At 44.8% G+C, this 21,493-nt stretch overlaps 1 protein-coding gene across 4 annotated transcripts in view; it reads right to left on the bottom strand.

Moving 5' to 3' along the window:
* SMAD5 (SMAD family member 5) overlaps window positions 1-1,620 on the bottom strand; it is a 51,169-nt gene extending 49,549 nt beyond the window's left edge. Inside the window, exon 1 of one of the 4 annotated variants that reach the window (XM_063086136.1) lies at window positions 1,519-1,620. The gene's annotated coding sequence lies outside the window, so the exon portion shown is untranslated. Of the gene's footprint in view, window positions 1-495; window positions 548-1,518 lie in introns of those variants that run through there. The other 3 variants (XM_063086137.1, XM_063086139.1, XM_063086138.1) reach the window with 3 other exon arrangements.
* Between the last annotated feature and the right edge of the window lie 19,873 nt (window positions 1,621-21,493).

The raw sequence follows: 21,493 nt of genomic DNA, 5'->3' as shown, positions 1-21,493 counted from the left end.
CACTACCACACTGGCATCTAGCAGAAATTGTAAACTATTTGTAATGTTACTAACTCTGCTGGAACTAAGGTTTTCAACCTTTCAGCTTTCAAATTACACTTACAAACTAATTCGCTCTGGGCAATTCGGGTACTCTAATTAAATTCAAATACCCCAGATTTTAAAAAGAATTTTAAAAACCCAGGAACACAAGTACTCTTTCCTCTCAACTCCTGTGAGGCCAGGCCACAACCTCCACCTATCCAGTCTTTGTTACAAGATAAGAACACTTTTGGTAGTGCTAGGCAACAGGCATGATGTGACAAACCCAACCAGACTTCAAAACTTTTTCCACAGAAAGATAAGGTAAACAAGATATACTTAGCACCACACCCATTTAAACGCACAAGCAGCCAGGAATGCTTCCCCCCCTCCCCCCGACCTCCAGCTGGTCAGGAAACATAGTCTTTACAATCAAGATAAAGATCTGGCCCAGGGTGTTCAGGCATTCCTCACCTCCAGGCTGGCCTCAACTCCACTCTCCAATGCCATCAAAACCCAAATTGGAACATTTTGTTAAGAAGTGGGCATACGTCCAAATACCCCGACTATCCTCGCCCCAGTTCTTTTTGCCACCACAGTCTGTTTTGGCTACTGAGCATGCTCCGACTTAAGACAGGCGCCACATGAGAGTTTTCAAAGTTTAGGCTCCAAACTCCACGTAGTAACAGCAGCTAAGAGGGAGAGAAGGGAACGAGGGAAGGGGAAAACACTGCATTATGAATCTGAGTATTGATATTGAAGTGAAGGAGTAGGCAGGGGCTGCACACAGTGAAGGCAAAAAGACACTGCGTTGGCATTCTCCTTGAAGCATACATACAGAAGTTTACATGAAGTGGAAGAAATCTTTGCAGTTGTGAAAAGTGGCAGGGCAAGTGGCGGAAACCAGTTCTAACTACCAGCTGAGTGCAGTAGCAGGTCACAAATGCCCAGAGTGTAATTCCCACCGATAAGCGTAGATGCTTATCTTCGAAACACAAAGCGACGGCGGCACGGATTCGTCAAGCCACTCGACAGCCTTGCAGTGCAACAGACTAGGCTGCACGGCCGGGTACGGCAATCCTACCGGGTGTGTATCGAGAGTGGTGCTTAGATGGGACAGGAGAGCAAATCGCTCCTGTGGACAGAACCGGGGCAGGGGGTTCCTCCGGAGCGGGTCCCGAACGCCTCCCTTCACAGCCCGGGCGGTAACGGCGGGGCTGGGACTAGGGCCATCCGCGGCCCCGCCTCAGGACGCCCCGGGCCTCGGCCCAGGCCTCCGCAGCCGGCCGGGCCGCACCATCCCCGCCCGCCGGGACCCCGACAAGCCAGCACTCGGCCTACCTCCCGCCCCACAGGCCCCAGGTCGTTTCCGCCCCGCCCGCGGCCGAACGCCCCCGCCTCGGTCCGAGCCCGGCCGCTAGAGCCCGAGGGCGAGCCGCGTCCGGGCAGAGCCTGCAGCCCCCGGTCCCGCTCGCCCTCCCGGGGCCCCTCACTCACTCACGGGCAGGCTGGGCGCTCACTCCCGGCACCGTCGCTGCGCTTTCCCCCGCTGCAACTTTATTAGCAGCTCGGCCGCGGGACACGCGCACGGCGCCCGCTCGCCCAGGACCCGGATGAGGGAGGGAGGGAGGGAGGCAGGGAGGAAAGGAGCCTGGGAGGACGCCCGCTGGGCTCGGCGCATGCGCGCCGAGGGCCGAGTGACCGCTGCCGGACGCCGGGAAGGGCCGCCTTGACCAGGCGGTTGAAGGAAGCCTCCGCTCTGGGCTCAGCGCCCGCAAATCCCGACTTCCGATCAGCCGGAGGCTTCTCGCCTCGATGGCCAGGCTTAGGAGCGGGAGTCGGCTATAGCCACTGGTAGCCTCCACTAACCAAATCAACTCACATTATAATAAAATAAAGTAGCTGTCTTTGATATGGACAATTGGAGATTTTCTGTCACATATAAAGTGTAAACAAAAACATCTTCAGATACGACTTCGCTACTTGAATTGATTTGTAACATAAACCTGAATTTAGAGGCCTCTTTCTATGCAAAAGTAGTTTCAAAACAAGATCTGAACATTTTGCAGCTCTTACTAGATGCAGCCACAAAACCTTCCCATAAGGAAATCCTGGGGTCCTCGCGGGTCTATAGGAATGAGGGAGTGCCCGACCCTGGAGTTCCGGAAGTAGGACTGCCCAGGCACTGGGGGCGCAACCTCAGTTGTTCAAGGTGCACACCCCCTCCGCCTGGGGGCGGGGAGGGAGGTCCCGTGAGGCCACAGCCCCTGGACAGGTGGGGCCGCTGAGGCACAGAGAGGCCGCCATTGGCTAGTATACTCCACCTCATCTCCTGAGCTCTCTTTTCTTAGTAACGGGCCGTTCTCAATGCTTTTGCCTCCAAATTCCCAAAACTGTCAGCATTATCCAGAATTTGATATCGGTACCGAATGCTAGCGACGGAAAGCTTTTAAATTATTTCGTTTCCATTTCAAAAGGTCAATACTGGTGTTCCAATATTCCATTGTAGGCTTCCTTCTTAGATAATTTAGTCGGCTCTCCATATCAGGGGTTCCTAATTAGCAGATTCAACCAACCCCACATGCTAAGTATTCGGAAAAATAAAATTAAATTTAAAATAACAATACAACAATTAAAAATACAAATAAAAAACAATACAGTATAACATTTATTTACACAGCATTTACATTGTGTTAGTTATTACAAGTAATCTAGAGAGGATTTAAAGTATACAGCCTCGAGGAAGTGCATAGGTTACATGCAAATACTAGCCATAAGGGATTTGAGTATATGTGGATTTTGGTATCCATGGGGGTCCTGGAACCAATCCCCCTTGGACAGCTTATAAGCAAAAATCGAAATTGAAGTCATTTTGGAATCCTCTCTTTCACATCCTAATCCAACCCATCAAGAAATCCTATTAACTCCACCTTCAGAATATATCCTAAATCTGATCATTTCTCATGCCACCTCAAGGCCTGAGCCAGGGTCTCCTGACCTGACACCCAAATGGGACAGCTGCTATTTTGCTCCAGACTTCGGCAGTTTGTTTCCATGGGGAAGAAACTAAATAAAAGTTGCAAATGACTCTGCATTGAGGTGACCATCTCATATGATGAGAGAGGCCTGGTGAGGGAGTGAAGTGGGCCAGGATAGGGAACCAGAAAGTGGCTGTTCTCACCAAAGGGGACAGCTGCTGTTCCATTCTAGCCAAATGTTACCATGTGAAAATATGGGAATAAGGGCTCAGAGTTGGCAGAGCTTCTGATTTTTAAAAAAAAGCTGGAAATCTGGATTTTTATGAAAAAATGTCAGTTTTATCTGTTTAGCAACCTCTTTCCTTCTCTCTCTCTCCCCTTCCCACCTTTGTGTCCTCTCCTCCCCTCCCCTTTCTGCTCCCTCTCTTAGACATTCAGGAGACCAGCCCTGTACAAGCCAAACAAAACAAATCCATGGTCCTTATTTAGCCTGCTAGCCATCAGTTTGCAATCTCAGGTCTACATCTTAAACTTCTTTACTATGTCATAAACTTTGTGAAAGTAAAGTCTGTGCACTTTAACTCTTTGTCACACTCACTGATTATTTGTTGTTAATTCAGAAGTTTCCAGCCCTTGGAAGGCACATACTTCTGGAGTCTGCATGGATTTACAGTTCCCAGAAGTGCCTATAACTCTGCTTTGGAGGATGCCTTATTTTCAGAACCAATGTTTGCAGAGTGCTTTGTTGGACACTATAGGACATAAGAATTTGGTTTAAATATTTTGTACGTTAGATTCCTGCCTCACTTCAAATAGCCAGTAAAATCCTTCCCCAAACAAATTGTTTGCTGTCTTGCAGTCACTGAACATATGTAAGAACAATTTGTAATTACAGGATTCCTTTTCATAATCACATCTGTAATCTCAAAGCCAATAGTTTTGCTTCCTGAACTATATGTCCACTGATCATATCAACCAGACTCCATCCTCTCTGAGTTGCTGTGTGGGCTCAGCTTAGATCTGAATTTGGAAGAGATGACAACATTAGAAGAGAGGAATGGAGACTTTAGCAGCACAGAAGTCTTCCAAAGGACTGAGAAATTACCCAGACCTCAAAGGGTATAGAAAACCAGAGGGATCACTAATTATCTATATAGTCAAAATATTACCAAACAACAAATAAACGGGCCTGCCAGAGCCACAGGAATGGAGTAAGGAAGTTCCCTGCTTTTGGCAATCAAATGTGATCTAAGAACAAATGTAGAGCACGATGATCTGAACAGATAGATACAGTCAGTGGGGCATCAAAATAGACAAACTGCTTTTCCAGTTTAGCCATTTACCTGGTCAAGAAGATCAGATACAAGCCGCTTCAATACTCAATTTTACTTTACTTGTAGAGTAACCTGTTTCTGGATAATTTGGACCAGTAGTTCTCAAGCAGGGGATACTGTGCCCCCAGGAAACATTTGGCAATGTTTGAAGACATTCTTGGTTGTCACGGCTAGGAGGGCAGTGCTACATGCATCTAGTGGTTAGAGGCGAGAGATGCTGAACATCCACAATGCACAGGACAGCCTCCTTCTACCAAGAGTTGTTCAGCCCAAAATATCAACAGTGCTGAGGCTGAGAAACCCTGATTTAAAACCAAAATTGTTTGTTTGATTTTTTTTTAACTGGGTTGATGTTCAAGGAGGAAATGGGCCTTTTCTCTGAATTTTTTCAATAATTGTTTAAATTATTCATTTGGTGTAGAGAATTAGCCTACTTGTTTAGCCCATGACCTACTCCCACCTTGAATTTTCCAGATCCAAGAAGGAAGCGATTTTCAGGCAAGGTGGGACAATATATGGAATATGAAAAATTGGAATAATTAACTAAGTATTTAATTTGTAAGTTTTGTTTTTAAATGTAGGTTAATTGAGGCAAATTGTTTTGGGTTTGAATATCCTTAATAAATATCTTAGTTCCATGCTTTGCTGTAGCTCAGAAGATTCTCCCTAAATGAATACTGCACACCCAGTGGAAATGGAAGAAAGTGATGATGTTTAGAAGAGTCACCCAGAGTAGAAGCATCAGTGAACAACATCACAGAGACCCTTAAAGGGTCCTGATAGCCAAATCGAAGTCTTCTCCTTCCTCAGACAGTCATGGTAAGTGAACCTCCAAGGAAGGAATGTCTAATTTTGTATGGCTTCTTCAGACAAGTGTCCTCGGAAACAATAAAGCTTCCTTTGCAAGCTCTGAGAATTCTGTGTATGTTCTTTAATTGGCAGACTACCCTTTGTCCCGAATCCTTAGTGTTGGAAGCAGTGCAGGGACCAGAGCTAAACTCAGAAGAGTTTTGAGAAGAGTAAGATTCCAAAGAAATATGTGCTATGACATGCCCCACAATCCAGAGAGAAAAAACATCATCATGTTGCTATTTTTCAGAAGAACCTTCATGTTATCTTTAATAGAATGAGCCAAGGTTTTGTGCCAACCAGAGAATACACTAAAGTAATTTTATCCAGTTTTTGAAAGAATTTTTTTTCCAGTAAAATTTTGATGTTTCAGTGTGAAATTCTTCCTTAATAATCCACAGACCCTTTTCTATTCACAACTCAGAAGCTGAGACCTTAATGTATTGAAAAAAGAAAAACAAAGCAAAAGAATGACAGTTGTTTCAACTTGAAGCACAGGAATCTGATGGCCACAGACTTCTTGAAGCTTCAGGGATGGATATCAGAGAATACATGAGCCCCATGGAATTAATGTGCACATTTTTGTATATGTACCTATGTACAAATTTTCTGCAGAAAAAGCCCATAGCTTTCACAAGATTCTCAAAAAGTTTCCTGACCCCCATATGTTTGCAGATGCTTAAGACAATGGTTGCTTTACACGTGGTATAAGTTTAAGGTGTCCATTTTAAGTTATCTTTTCTTCTGCTTTTCAGAGCAACACAATTAGGAGACTCCTCTCTAGGGAATGCAGCTTGATTTAGAGTGTAGGAAACTGGCTTGCCTGTCTCCAGCCATCTGCTACATTAAAGAAGGCCTCCTATGGCTGGAATCCAAAACACAAAATTAAAAGGGTTGCTTGCACCCAGAGTTGTAAAACAAAGAGGCTTTCTAAAGCAGGGCTGGGAGCGAACACACATTTCTTCCTGACCTAAACAGCATCTGTTTCTCCTGGCGGTAAATACCGCCACCCCCACCCTCCAAGTTAACTCAACTAACCTACATGGTTCTACATTCTCAGTTTTCACCCTCAGAGACATAGACTCAAATGAGCCAAACCACATGTGTACCCCACCACAAATCCAGAGCAGCAGGTGAAAATCTGGGACTGTTATGGAATTGGGGAGAAGGAAAAGAGAGAAAAACTTCATATTCTCTAGGAAGCCCTTTAACTGTATGAAATCTTAATCATTAGAATTCTGAAGCCAGACTTCTTGGTTCGAACACTGACTGTCTCACTACCTGTGTAACCAGGCTCAAGTTTCTGAAACAGTCTGTGCTTCAGTCTTCTCATATGTAAAATGAGGATAACAGTAGTATCAACTTAATAGAATTATTATGAAGATTAAATGCATAAAGATTTGCAAGGTGCTTAGAACAATGCCTAGCACATAGTAAGTGCTATACAGGTGTTTATTTTTAAAACATGCATTTTCTCCTGATACACCGGCAACTCCTAAAATATTGTTAGGAAATTCATTTGTTACATAAAATGTGTGTTAATTTTACAGGACAGTAGACCCTCTTCTCTTCTTTCTCTGATAGGTAATCCCATTCACTCAGGCCTCTGGAACCATCTGTTACAGACAATTCCCAAATTTGTTTCCATGTTGGACCTGGCTAATGAACTTCAGACCCTTAAATTCAGCTGCTCTACTAACCTCTCTACTGGACTGCAATAGTTTTAGATTTTGTCTACTCACATACTTTCCAATCCTCTTTTTCCTTCTTTTGTGGTACCATTCCCTCCCTATATTAACCACAGTACCAGACACCCCATTCCAGAAATGAGCACATGAGCCAGGAAAGTTATCATAGTACCGCAGCTACCCAGGCCACCACGATTGGTTCACAGAAAGGCATATGATCTAAGCAAAATAACATGTATCGTCTCTTAGATTGACATAAAGTCCTCCTTCCAAATGTCATTGCTAAGCTAAGGGTCACTCTGAGGCTGCTAGGGGCCATCTTGCCTCCATGTGGAGGAAGTTTGCTTGAAAATGAAGACTAAGGGAGAAGCAGAGATGAGAAACAGAAGCTAAGACAAATCCCTGACAGAATCTCTTCAATTCCTGGATTCAGCTTGTAGCAAGCTCTAAAGATTCCCCCTTCGACTTTCTAGTTACATGAGTCAGTACCCTCTGCTTTTGTTCAAACTGGATACATTTCTACCACTTGTAACATCTTCCACTGGCAATCTGACTGGGTATCAGGTCCAAATTTGAATTCCTGCTATCTGTCTTCCTCCCTCCACAACCTGCTCCTGCTTCAGTCTTCCCCACATCAATAAATGGCAGTTGCATCCATGTAGTTTCTCAAGCCACACCTGCCAGTCATATTGGTGACTGGATTGCTGTTCCTAAATCTTCCCTCCTTCCCTGTTGTAGAATTATACATTCATATCTTTTGCTATGTGACTTTGCAGTATCTTCAACTAGAGAAGGTTCAATATGCTGCTTTGCCACTTTGACACTGAATTTGGCCATGATGACTTTGGCCGGTAGACATGACATGCACATAACTTTGAATGTGCTTGATGGTTTGGTTTGGTCTTTTGTGCTTTTTCCATCTACCATTAGAAGAGCAGACTCCAGATAGCCATTGGTCCACAGAAAATGAAAATACACATGGAGCAGAACTGATCACAACCCACAATCTGGAGTCAAGCTCAACAGAACTGCAGCCTGAAGCACAGCTACTCAAGCTGATTCACAGACCCATGAGTGAAAAAATAATGTTTGTTGTACACCACTGAGATTCTGAGCTTATTTGTTATGCAGCAATAGTCAACTAAAAACAGTTTTTAATTGCCCCTGTCTCTCATTCTCACTTATTTATTCATTTACTAACTCCCTCATTCAATAAGGTGATAAATATTTATTGAACACCTACTATGTATCAAGTATGTTTTGGGCATTGGGAGAAGACATTAAACAAAACAGACAAAAATCCAAGCTATAGTGGAGTACATAGGTACTTTTTAAAAATATGAAAACATTTAAAATTTAGTATGTCAGATGGTAATAAGTACCTGGTAGAAAAATAAAGCCATAAATGGGGATTAGGGAGAGAGTGCTGGGATAAAGGAGAATGATGGCTGCTGTTTTGATGGATATTCAGGGTTACATAGGGGTGCCCCTCCACTTTCAATGCAGCATCAAGTCTTATCAATTCCACCTTTAAATCATATCCAGTTCTCTCTGTGTCTACTATCTACAGAGAGTCAGGTCCAGGTTCTAGTCCAGGTCACTATCATTTCTCACCTGGACCATCTTCTGCTTCTACTCAGCCTCACCCTACCCCCTTTATCACCTGACAGCTATTCCATATTGAAAATATAAATAAGATTATGGTCACTCACATTAAAGCTCTTCAAGATCTTCCCATTGCATTTAGATAAAACCCAAAGTCTCCACTATGGCTCTGCCCTGAGTGATATGGTCCCTGTCACGGCCAACATTCCTGCACATGCCTTGCTCACACTGGCCTTCTTTCTGTTCCTCACGTGCCACAAGTTCTTCCCCAAATTAGGATCTTTGCACATGGGGTCCCCTGCTTGTTCTCTCTCTCCACCTTGGAAACTTCTGAAATGGTTTCCCTACCACTCTTGATCTGTCTCAATCCTCATCAATTTTGGGACTCAGTTTAAACACCACTTTCTTACAAAGGCCTTCTTCCCTGGCCATGTCCACTCCCTGTCCCTCTCCACCCCACCTCGACTGAGTCCCCCCATTATCCACTTCCAAAGCAGCCAGCTCTTTCCCTGCTGACACTCACTCCTCACATGTCATGACTTGATCAAAGTCTACATTCCCCACTGTAATTAAGCTTCTCTTCACATCAGAATCTTCAACACTAGTGTGCTGTAGGCCCTCAATAAAGAGTCACTGCATTTTCTGCTTCAATTTTGGTCTTACGTTTGTTCCTTCTTAAAATCATTTTGGTCCCATTTAATTCTTAAAATTTCCTAAACAAATTTTAGTATGTGACAGAGTGTGACTTCCCCCATATCCCAAGCAGAAACTCAGCTCTCAGATTTTGCATTCATTTATTCACTTATTCATTCAAGATAAAAATATTTATGGAGTACCTACCGTGTGCCTGGTACTGTGTCAAGCACTTGTAATACAAAGGTGAGTGGTACTTTCTGTGCTCTGGTGAAGCTCACTGTCTTCTGGGGGATATTTGGTTGTCTTCTGTCTTTGAGATTTTGAACACTTGATGGAAGACCCAGAAACTAGAAAATCAAAATCTGTCATTTTAAAGCTGTAAGTCCAGGTATGCTCAGTGGAGGAGACTCTTCCTACCTTTAAGGAGCTCATTGCTTTGTAAAAAGCTCCAACAAATTAAATCATGAACGTGTAAAACGAGGACCTTTTTCTGAAGTGGAGTTTTTAGCACTAAAGGGTTAAATTATTCAGAATGATCATTTGAAACGTTGTTACAAGCAGAGCTCATCCCACTAGACTACATTTCCTGAAATGTTTTATTGCTAAGTATGGATTTTTAAAAACAGCCTTATAGTTTTTTATTAAAATGATGCATGTTTATTGGGAAAATTTGAATTAAAGAAAAAAGGCCAAAAAAGGAAAAAATGACTTGAAATTCTATGAGTCAGAAATGACCATGGTTAATAAGTTGATATAACATCTTACCACTCATCTCTCCATGCATATACACATATAATAATAACTAACATTGATCAAACACTTACTTTGTGCAAAATACAGAGTGATGTGCCTTATATATTTTATGAAATGCCACAGTAATCTTATAATGTAGTTACTATTACTAACATTATCATCCTCCTTTTTGTAAATGAAGAAACTAAGGCACAAGCCATTAAGGGACTAACTGTTATGAATGCACATATTTCTACATCCTAAATGTGCTTATAACTCCCAGAAGTGTTTCTAACCCTGACTTGGAAGGTGTCTTTTTTTTATTTTTAATAAAGATGACCGGTAAGGGGATTTTTAACCCTTGACTTGGTGTTGTCACCACCACGCTCTCCCAAGTGAGCTAACCAGCCATCCCTATATAGGGATCCAAACCCTTGGCCTTGATGTTATCAGCATCACAACCACGGGCTGGCCCTGGAAGGTGTCTTTTTAAAGAACTGGTGTTTGCAAAATGCTTTGCTGATCACTGAAGGATATAACAGAATTTGTTTGAAATATTTTGTACACAGGTCCATTCTTAACTTTGCACATTCTGTAAAATTGTGCATCCTCTGCTTTTCACAACCAAGTCCGTTCTGATCTTTCCTACCATCCCTCTAAAACACTGTTTTCCCCCCTGTCATTAAACTGGTCTCTTTGCTGTCCCCACTGCTCCCAACTCCCACCTTGTCATCATGTTCCCATCAGCACACCTTTGCTTTCATGGTAACCTCTACAGGAAATGTCCCCTCCTACAACCTAACTTTCCTCTCCAAGCCACCTTATATTCCTCCTCCTCCTTCATGAGGCCTGGCTGGTCCTCAGGGATCTTGACGTTTGGCATCCTGGGAGGTGTATGAGAAGGAAAAGACATGTGCAATGTACAGATGGTGAGAGGTGAGGGGTTTCATAACCATTTTACAAATAAGGAAATACAGGCTCAGAGAAATGAAGTCAATTTCTGAGTTTACACAGATAGTCAGAGATGGAACTAGAATTCAAATCCAGGTGAGTCTAATCCCCAAACTCCTTCTCGAACAACTACACCATACTGCTGGCTCTCTTGACTTGCTCTCATTGAGACACAGAGCCTTTCGAAACTTTTGCACCCTGACAGAATGGTTCTTATGAATACCAGGATCAATGTCAGAAAACTACAATACTCTGTAAACCAAGCCAGAAAAACTATGAGTTACTAATAAGAGAATAAATAAATAAATGTGTCAATGCGCACAACTGCAATTTCTGAATTTGTGTCATTTGATGATGGTGAAATCACACAGAGCAAATAGGCCATAAAATTTTGTATTTATTCTAACAGCCAGGTAAGGCCCTAAGTAAGCTCAAAAGGCCCAGAGTGAATGGCATTAGTGTTCCAACATGTTTATCTTGAAGTGTAGTGAAACCTATTCATTCTATTTGTATAATGACTAATGCTTCTGTGGATATATCGTTTACAATATGGTGGCACTACTAATGTGCCACATTAGAGGCAATTTGAACTGATGAATCAAATCAGTTAAGCTCCTCTAAGTCAACTCTGGCTACCCAAGTCATGCCATCTAATGTTTCCATTGCAGAGAGGAGCCATGCTAAGCGGTCCAGGAGTGTTGGTCTCATCTGTGCTGCTTACAGAAGCCTGCTTTTGTGGAGCACTGTTGCAGTGCATACTAACAACCAAAGTGCAAACATTTTACAAGCAAGAAGTCAACAAAGTCCCCTGCCCTAAATATGTCACAACAGATGGAATATTAGGAGACCCCTATCAGGTCTTTCTGCCAGAAATGAGAATTTATGTAACTTTTGAACTCCAGTGTGGTCCTGGCTATAATGTCTCTGAGGTCAGAGCAAAAACCATCTGGGGACGGTTTCTTGTTTCCAGAACCATGGGAAAGAAGTCTATTTCTCATACAAAATAAAATATTCATCTCACTTGCTTACGATTGCTGGATGAGTTTCTATTATACGTCAGAAACCATAATGGGAAGAAAATTATCCCATACATTAGTCTATTGATTCATAAAAAATAAGGATATTCAGAGATAAAGACATCAATGGAAGAGAACACTTACCTTTCTCATTGAACTTTCCTTCAGTCAGTTCTTTATTCTCATCTCTGGTATCATGATTGCAGCTTCCTTTATGATTCATTTATTCACTCAACAAAAATTCGCTGAGGGCTTTTTATGTGCCAAACCCCAGGCTAGAGTGGGAATGTCTTACAGAACAAAAACAGGCGGGGGGTCTGTTCTCATGGAATGTGATCGAGTCAAGGAGACATACGTAAATCACTCCATCTCTCATTTGCCTCAGATGATCCCCAAACACCCCCTTTGTTCTTCTGATCAGCACTGGCTGAGCTAGACTTTTTAAATTGCAGGTTTTTTCTGTACCTCTACTCATCTCATCATCACATGCTTGGAATTCACTTTCGAGGTCTATAACCAACCTCATGGAAATAGACATACTCATGCCTTGCTTCTTGTTTTTGCATCATTGGCACAGCCACAAGCAAATTGGGGTAACTAGAGGCACCCAGACACTCAAGAACCCATGCACGCATTGACTCCTGAAGGATTTTATCACCTCGGGTGCTGGTAATTGCCACTGATTCACAAACAGGCTATGCCTTCCTCTAGCTGGGATATTTCACCTTAAGGACCCTAACAGTTCCAGAACTACAAGGATGTCATGAACAATGTCATCAGCAGGCTACAGCCCCACAGCTAAATAAACATAGGAGAACAAACGCCAGACATGGGTTTGTGTGCTGAGTGGTTTCTAGCTGCTACCTACAGAGACTCCTGGCAGCATTAAGGATGAACCAGTGAGGTCCTTTGTTCCCCTCCACAGCACAATGACAAACACACCGAGAGAAACCTGTTCCCCATCCTCACATTTGATTGTTCGTACTCCTTAAAATTGAAAGGAAGAGGTGAGCACAAGTCCCCAGTCATAGAGAAGGCATGTCGAAAGGATACCTGGGAGGGTGGAGTGGCAAGAAATGTGGTTTCTTTGGCCATAAAGTCACACTGGTCTCAGGGCTACTGAGGTGGGGCTGTCCTGCAGGCGTCTAGAACAATAGCTGAGGTCATGGTTGGGGGTACAGCCAGCCCTAGAGTGGCCCTCCTTTTCTTTCTTAACTCTTCCAAAATTCTTGGTAGCTAGACTTTTCAAGAGAAACCCCCACGCTTACCACCACCCAAAATGAAGCACCTCTGTTGGATAGAAATTCATGCCAAACCTCCTTAGAAAGCATTGGCTTTTCTGATGCCCAGCCCCTTTGCAATTTGGCAGAGACATTAGTCCTCATCTAGGTAGTTGTGGCCAGATCTATAGGGCTGCCTCCACTCAAACCACATGGCGCAAGCCAGAAACACTGATCCAGGAATGAAGTGGCTCAGATTAGTTTCCTGACAGGTGGCTAGGGGCATGGTAGACACCCTGGGCGTGGACTCTACTGCTGCCAGTCCAGCACGCAAAGTGAAGGCCAAGGAATCTGCTCAGAATGGATAGCTTTCCCCATACAGAGAATTCATTGATTCATGAGTCCAGCTAAGCACTCATTGTACTTTTACTGACAGTCTACTATGTGGCAGGCTTGTGACAGGTGCCAGACACAATGAGGAGCAAAAACAGACCTGCTCCTGCCCACACAGATTGTATTACCTAGTGAGAGGAATGTGTAATAATCCAATAACCACACAGTACAAAAAGGTCCATGGGCCAATGAGAGCACAAAACCAGGGAGCAGGAGGGCTATTCGGACCAGGAAGCCTTCTAGGCAGAGGGAAGAGTGTGCACAAAGACCCCAGGGACATGGGAGAGCATGGTGGTGACACTGAGAAACTGAGGAAAGTCCGATGTGTTGGACAGAGAAAGCAAGGGGGTGGGCCTAGAAAGTTAGGCAGGACCACCCAGGGCTTTGTAGGCTATGGTTGGTGTTGGAGGCATGCTACCCATGCACCACACGTCAGAGCTGTTTGCTGGGTTCTTCTGGGCCTCAGGCAGTTACCTTCATGGTGAGAAGGAAGGCTGGAGCTATCAGAGAAGAGGTAGGGGTACAGAGGGGAAGGAGATAGGAAGATGGAGTTACTCAAAGGACAAGCTCTCCTGCAGCAATTCAGGAGCACCATCCTGTGTGCTTTCCTGTGACTTCCACCCAAGGCCAGCCCAGGACCACTCTGCCACCACAGACCCACACCAGCTGGAGACTTCATTTATTTTGCCAAGATCAGTGCCCTAGTGAAGGTTGGAGCCCAAATAGGTTTTTATTCTAGAGACAGTCCCTTGGCCCTTTTCTGTGTATGTATGTGTGTATGTGTGTACATGTGTGTGAGTGTGTGTGTGAGTGTGTGTGTGTGTGTGTGTGTGTGTGTGTGTGTGTGTGTGTGTGTGTAGGGGGGTCCTTTCCTTTCTAGTGATCTAGGAAAGCCCCAGGTCTGGCTCATCAGTCAGGAGTCAGCAGATTTTGGCCAAGGCCATGAATTATGCAGACTTCTCCCTTATGAAACACTACAAAGAGCACTTTACTCACATCTAGACATGGAGGAAAATTCGTGTCGCAGTGCCCAATCTAAATGATGGTAGAGAGGAAGGGCCCTATATATTAGGGCTGTTTCCCCAAAAGAAATGTGCTCATTGGCCTACTCTTTCCCTGTAGCCAGGACCTGAGGACCGGACCCAGGATGAGGCCAGGTTGCACACTCTCTGGCATGGGGAAGGGGGACTCAGTGCCCTGCCTGCCTGCCAACTGGTTTCCAGCTTACCCTTGCAGGGTGCTGTGTGCAGAGCTTTGTGTGCTTCTGCAAGTGTACTTTGTTCTAGTGAGAGGACCCTCTGCCCATTCTAAGGGTTTATGATCCCTGAGAAGATAAGAACCTTTTATCTTTATGAAGGGAATTCTTCAAATTTTGTCTCATCTTTCAGAGCCCCAGCTGAGTGTGGCCTCACTCCTATTTGGTCTCTCAGTACCCCCACAAGGAGAACTGGCACACTGTGGCCCACTGTGGATGGAAGCGACAGACTAGTCAACTTCTTGTGGGATCAGAAACTGGCTCTACCTGGGAGGACACCTTCTCCCTTTGAAACAGAACTCACCCCCAGGCCAAGCCTCTGGCCCTGTTACACTCCTCGGGCCAGAAAGCGCCAAGACTCTAGCACAGGAGAGCATCTTCAGATACTCACAGCACCCTTCCTTGTCCCCAGTGGCACTGTGGGTCTTGCGCCATCTGGAGACTGGCAACTGAGGCAGAAGTGAAGAGAAAGGGGCAGAGCATGGGGTGGGCAGCTGAGGGCCTTCTGCTTCTCTTCCAGGTGTCAGGAGCCTTGGGAGCGTCCTTCCCATTTCCCTCCCAGGTACTCACTGCCTCCATCCCAGAGAGTCTGGTCAGAGGGCTTTCAAGTTTGATCCAGGGCAAAGAAAATAAAACGGTGGAGAGAATCATTAAGCTAGGAAGGGGAGGGGAAGCTTGGGATTCCTGAGCTGAGCGTGAGGTTCTGACAGGGGTGGGATCAGGAAGGGGGTGTATGAGCTCAGCGAGAGGGAAAGGAGCTGGGGTCGGTGAGGGGACAAGAAGGCTGGGTTACATGGCAGACGGAGTATCTCGAGACTTTGAGTTGGGAGCTCTTTGGGCTAAAGAGGGACAGGGTCTGAGCATCTGAGTTGTGGGCAACGGCCTAGGTTTCCTGAGGAAGGAAGAAGGCCCAGGAGTCTGGCATATTGAACCAGACAGTCTGGCATTTTAGATCCTTGTCCAGTAAAAATGACAAAGTACACTAGACAATCCAGTGTACACTTGTATAATGTTCATTTCAGATCCTCATCTTAATGTCTCATTGTTTCTTAATTAGTAGGCACTGAGTCAATTCAGCTTTTGGTTTCATTCTCAGTAAAGGATTGACTAGTTAGTAAAGACAGTGATCCAGCCCTGTGATGAATCCTTCTGTCTTGATAAATTCACCCTCCGTCTGCTCCAAGAAAGATATGCAAAGGCTGAGCGTGTGTGTGCGTGCGTGCGTGCGTGCGTGCGTGCGTGAGTGTGTGTGTGTGTGTGTGTGTGTGTGTAGGGGGCAGTGGTGGTGCTGGTCATGTGTATTTCCATAAAAATCTTTTCTCTTTCTCACTGCCCCCTTCTCATCTCTTCTCTCCGTCTTCCCTGTTGCCCCATAGCTCACAGCATCATCCTCTCTGTCTGGAGGATCTCCAAGAGCCACCTCCATCCCTTCTTGACCCTTCAATTTGCCTTCCACACAGTAGACAGAGTGATATTTTCAAAGTGCTAATATGATCTTGTCAAATCCCCATCACCTCCCAGATTCAAACCCTTCAAAAATCTTCCCATTGCTTTTAGAATAAAGAGCATCCTTCACTGCTCCCCAGCTCCCAAGCCTCAATCCCACCTCTCTACTCCACAGTCTGCATCCCCCCACACTGGCCTTCTCCTGGTTCCTTCCATGATGCATTCTCCCTCCCTCACCTCAGATCTTACGCTCACTTTCCAGCCCCTTCCACCTCATTTTCAGATCTCAGCATAGCTTCCTTAAGAAAGCCCTTCATTACCCTCAGTCTAGAGTGGCTCCTTCATTCTAGGTTTCCTTTTATCAGAGCACACATCTCCCTCACGTATTATATGCTCAGTATGGTGATTATTTGATTGAAGTTTGTCTCCCCCATTAGACTGTAAGCTCCATGAAGGTAGACAGGCCTGTTGATGTGTACCAGTGTATCCCTGGAAGCCAGCATAAGACCTAGTCCCCAGCAAGTATCAAGAAATGTATGGTAAATATATGAATAAATAAGGGCATCTGGTGATTGTTTATTTATTCGTTCATTTATCCAACAAAAATTTTATTGAGGGTCTACCAGGTGCCAGGCACTGGGCTAAGAGCTGCATATTCTGTAATTAACATCACAGACAAAATCCCTGTCTTCAAAAAATGTCAGTCTAGTGAAATATATATATATATATATATATATATATATATATATATATATATATATATATATATATATATATATATATATATAAAGAAGATACATACATCTTCTTTAAAGAAGATACATTTGGTATTTGAGATGACATCCAAAGCCAAGAGTAGAAATTATCCAGGCCAAGAGGGATGGGAAAGAACCCTAGGAAAAGTGTATAGCATACAGGGAGGCTGGAGGTAGAAAAAAGTTTGAAGAGTTCGAAGAAGTAAAAGAAGGCCAGCAAGGCTGAAAAGTCAGGATGACAAAAGAGAGCACAGAGGGAGATGAGGCTGGAGAGAGAAGCAGGGCCACGCCCTTCAGCTCTTAGAGAGCCTGGCGAGCAGTTTGTATTTTATCCTATGTACAATAGGAGATCATTAAAAGGTACAAGAGAGATGCAGCTGGGATGACATTATCTGTTCCTGCTGGCTGTTGGGAAAAGAACGGGTTGCCAAGGGCAAGAATGGAGGTGGGTGACTATTTAAGAGGCTATAACAGTTGTCCAAGCAAGAGGATGGTCACTTTCTTTGGACCAGGATGATGACAGTGGAAATGGAAGGGAAGGCAAATTAATGAAGAATTTTCAAAGTAGGGTTGCAAGGACTAAGTGGTGAATTAGATGTGAATTTGAGGTGGTGGTGAGGAATAAATAGCGAGCTATCAAGATTGACTCTTGTTTCCCAGTTTGAGTAACTAGGTGTTAAAGTGTCAAGCATTGGTAAGAGCTGTCAGAGGAAGAGCAGGTTTGGTGAGAAAAGATCAAGAGCTCTGTTTTGGATATGCTAAAATAGAAATGCCTGCCAGATATCCCAGTGGTTTTAAGTAGATAATACACATCTGGATCTCAGGGAGTAGGCTGGGGAGAGATGTAAATCTTAGGAATTGTCAGTATAAAGATGCCACTTAATGTCATGTGTATTAGGTAACCTTTGCTGTATAACAAAGTACCCTAAAACTTAGTGACATAAAACAACAATCATTTATTAGCTCACAATTCTGTGAGTTGGCAATTTGGTCTGGGATTAGCTGGGTGATTCTGCTGGTCTCCCCTAGGTCAGAATGGTCTAGAACAACCTCACTCATGAGTTTGTCAGGCTGTTGGTCAGTTCTTCTTCAGGTGGTCTTTCCAACCAGCTCATTTGCAAGGTGACTTCAGTGTCCAAAGCCCAGTGAGAGAGGTTGAGCACCAATGCACAAATGCTTTCCAGGTCATTGTTTGCATCACTTTTGTTAATTATCTATTGGCCAAAGCAAGCCCAGACCCAAGGACTGCAGAAAGCGGTTCTGCCTTTTGATAAAAGAAATGGCAGTTACATTGCAAAGGGGCATGTGCACAGGGAAGGGAGGGGTTTGTGGCTGCTTTGTAAACCACCAAACCATGGTTCTAGGACAGGCTCATTCAAAGGAGGGGTTTAAACACAGAAGGGCGTGCTACCATTTAACAGCAAGTAGAGGAAGAGGCTCCAGCAAAGTGGAGTGAGTAACAGCCAGTAGGATCAAGGGAAACCCAGCAGAGTGGGCTTGCACATAGTGAAGGAAGAGAGCATTTCAAGAAGGAGCAGGTAGTCAAGAGTATGGCTGGACAAGGCTGGGTGAGGATACAGCAAATCCTGGACATGGCTGATGGAGTGGCTTTTGCGTGGAGGAAGGCAGATCAGAAGCAATGGACTGTATTTACATGAACGAGCACCCCAAGCTGCTTCCTGCCTTCCCTCAGCCCTGCCTTCCCAGTCCTTCAGACTCCTGAAATAGCTGGAAAGAATGAGATTGTTAGCACCGTGGTGGTCCCCCTCTCTCTCCTTCCCCTGACCCCACTCCTGCAGTGGCCTTGTGGGCAGGGCTTTGCAGCATGGTTTTTGGCACCAACTGATTACTTCCCAAACATCCTTGGAGCATCTAATGGGGTCCAGACACTATGCCAGTTGCTGGGGGATGGTCCTGGTAGTGGAGAGGGGGAGCTCAGAATCTAATCTCTCTTCACTGTTCTCTCCAGTCCAGTATGGGCCTTCATCCTCTCACCTGGATAGCAACTGCTTCTCTCTGACATCTCTGCCTCTCATCTGCTATAGTTCGCAACCCCCACAACAGCCAGGGGGATCCTTATAAACCACCAGTCTCCACATGTTACTTCTTGCTTAAAATCACTCAACAGCTCTCCACTAGCTGAGGACCAGACACCCTTGCTAGGCACCCACAATCAGGCATCAAACCATCTTTGCAGCCCAATCTCCTACCACCAACTCCCCAGGACCCACACATGGCTCACTCAGCCCTCCCTATACCACTCCAAGCTCTTCCTGGCTTCCCTCAGCCACATCTTCCCAGTCTTTCAGATTCCTGAAATAGCTAGAAAGACTGGGATCAGTTCCCTTTCTGCCTGGCCACAGCCACCAACTCCATCTTGGGGTCTCCCCCATGGGAAACATCCCAGAGATCCCAAGCAGAACTCATCCCTCCCCCCTTGCCTCTGTAATGGCATTGTTTACACACTGCTGCATTTGTGTATCTGTCTGTCCCATGGACTGTGAGCTCCCTGAGGGTAGGGAGGATCCTGGCACAGCTTTACCTTTGTCTCCAGTGACACGCAACATGAGTTCAATGTGTGCTGGTAGGCGGGATGAACAGTCACTTGCCTTTGTGCCCATGATCCCAGCATCGTGCCTAGTACAGAGCCAGTCAACATTCACTGAGCAAGGAGATAAATGAGTGCTTTTGCTCTTCTTTGTATCCCTAAAATCTAGCATCAGGCCTGGCACAGAGTGGATGATTAATAAATGTTTCTAGAATTAAGTGAACAAGCCCCATCACTTCAGGACCCCAGCACTTTTCAGGGTGCCCTCCTGGAAGGGCGGCATAAAAGGGAACCAACATTGCCCAAAAGTCATCTATCCTGGGTGCTGGTCTTGGCTCTGGCTCAGTGATCTAGAAGAGCTTTAAATCTTCCCCAGACTCAGGGAGTTGGATTGTGGGCTGAAACCCATCTGGCAGAAGACTGCCGATCCCAAGTACTATGCCCCCAGGGCTATCTCCTTCCTGGAAGCCTCCACACCCCAACCAGGACCACCAACTCCCACTAAACCATACCACTATATTAGCGGGGTTCCCTTGCCTGCTGGGTTCACAAAGGCTGCCGATGCCCTCCTTTTCCTCCCTCTCTCAGTTGTGAGTTAAAAGTCCAGGGACACTTCCCCACTGTGATAGTCTCTTTGGCTCCAACTCTATTAGAAGAACATGCCCTTTTGGCTGGGGCCCATGTGAAGTTCTAAGCAAGACAGCCCTCACTCCCAACTCTCTGGTCCATAAAGGAGTTCTGGATACAGAAGGCTTTTTTTTTTTTTTTGGTCCTCAATCTGCTTCCTAAAGTGGTTGTTAGTGAGCAACAGTTTTGGCCCCTACAGGCCAGTCCGTCTTCACTGCCTGAAGAGCCCAGACTCTTTTCCCAAACTGTTTTTCTAAGTCCACAATTTGAGCTGCCACTGAGCTGTGAGCATGGGACTAGCAGCTTAAGGGTAATCCACTATAATGGAGAGCTCTTTATCATGTGGCCGTGAGATGGGCATATGTAACAGTAATTTTAACGATAATTTGAGTGTACTGTTAAGTGTATTACTATTGCCCCTGTTTAACAGGTGAGAAAACTGAGGTTTAAAACAACATGCAGAGGCCATTTGCTCAAGGTCTTAACTGATAGACTCAAGTCTGCTGGAATCCAAAGCCCAGAATTTTAATACCTTGCTATGCTGCTATGTGTCCTGAGGACAGCCCAAATCTGAATCTTTTAAAGCCTAGTTTATCCATGAGGTCGAGTAGTCTTTTCCGAAATTCAGATGAGAGTGACTCTGAAGGTCACAGAGCATTCAGATGGTGGGATTGTTAACTTGGATTGGTGGAAAAAGAAGAGAATTCTGAGGATTCAAGTAGGCACCCTGAGAGGAAAGTTTTCTCTGCTCTGCAGCAGGATTTGTGCTAGGCAGAGAAGGCACGAGCTTCTGTTTCCTTCCTTCATTCATCCTTTTACTTCCTTGTTCAAAAAATATACACTGAACATCCTCTGCACAAGCACTGCCCCGGTACTTGGTGTATAACTATCAACAAGCAGGTACACATGAAGCCCACATTCTAATTCAATTCTGGACAGGAGCATCACTCTCTCCTTGTTAGAGGTCTTAGTCACCCTCTAACAAGCCTGACAAATAGCCATCAGCTCTCTTCTTACATACTTTCTGCGACAAGAGGTTCACTGCTGCAGGAAATGGCTTATTCCTTTCTTTACTCAATTTCTTAGAAAGGTAATTCCTTATGGCGAGTCAAAAATATCCCCCCTTCCTCTGTAACACCCATTATTGACAGAGATGTGTGTGCACTGGAAATCCACAGAAATGGGTCTAAGGCCTTATTTCATGAGGTAGCTTTTAAAATATTTGAGGGTAGTTCACATGACCCCTTCTAAATTTTCTCATTGTCAAAAAGCCTCAGATGAGAGTTCTGGGCCTTTCCTTAGAGATAATATTAAGTTGGTGGAAGTTCTCAGATGAGGCAAGATTAAGGAAACCAAAGACTTCCCACCCCATGCCACCTTTTCAATAGGTCCAGTTGATTTTGTTACTTAGCAAGGGCTTTTGCTGCCTGTTGCACATA

The sequence above is a fragment of the Cynocephalus volans genome, chromosome 2 (assembly GCF_027409185.1).
Source record: "Cynocephalus volans isolate mCynVol1 chromosome 2, mCynVol1.pri, whole genome shotgun sequence".
In the NCBI taxonomy this organism is placed as follows: Eukaryota; Metazoa; Chordata; class Mammalia; order Dermoptera; family Cynocephalidae; genus Cynocephalus; species Cynocephalus volans.
The sequence above is the reverse complement of the archived record's forward strand: the minus strand, read 5'-3'. Positions and strand labels throughout refer to the sequence as shown.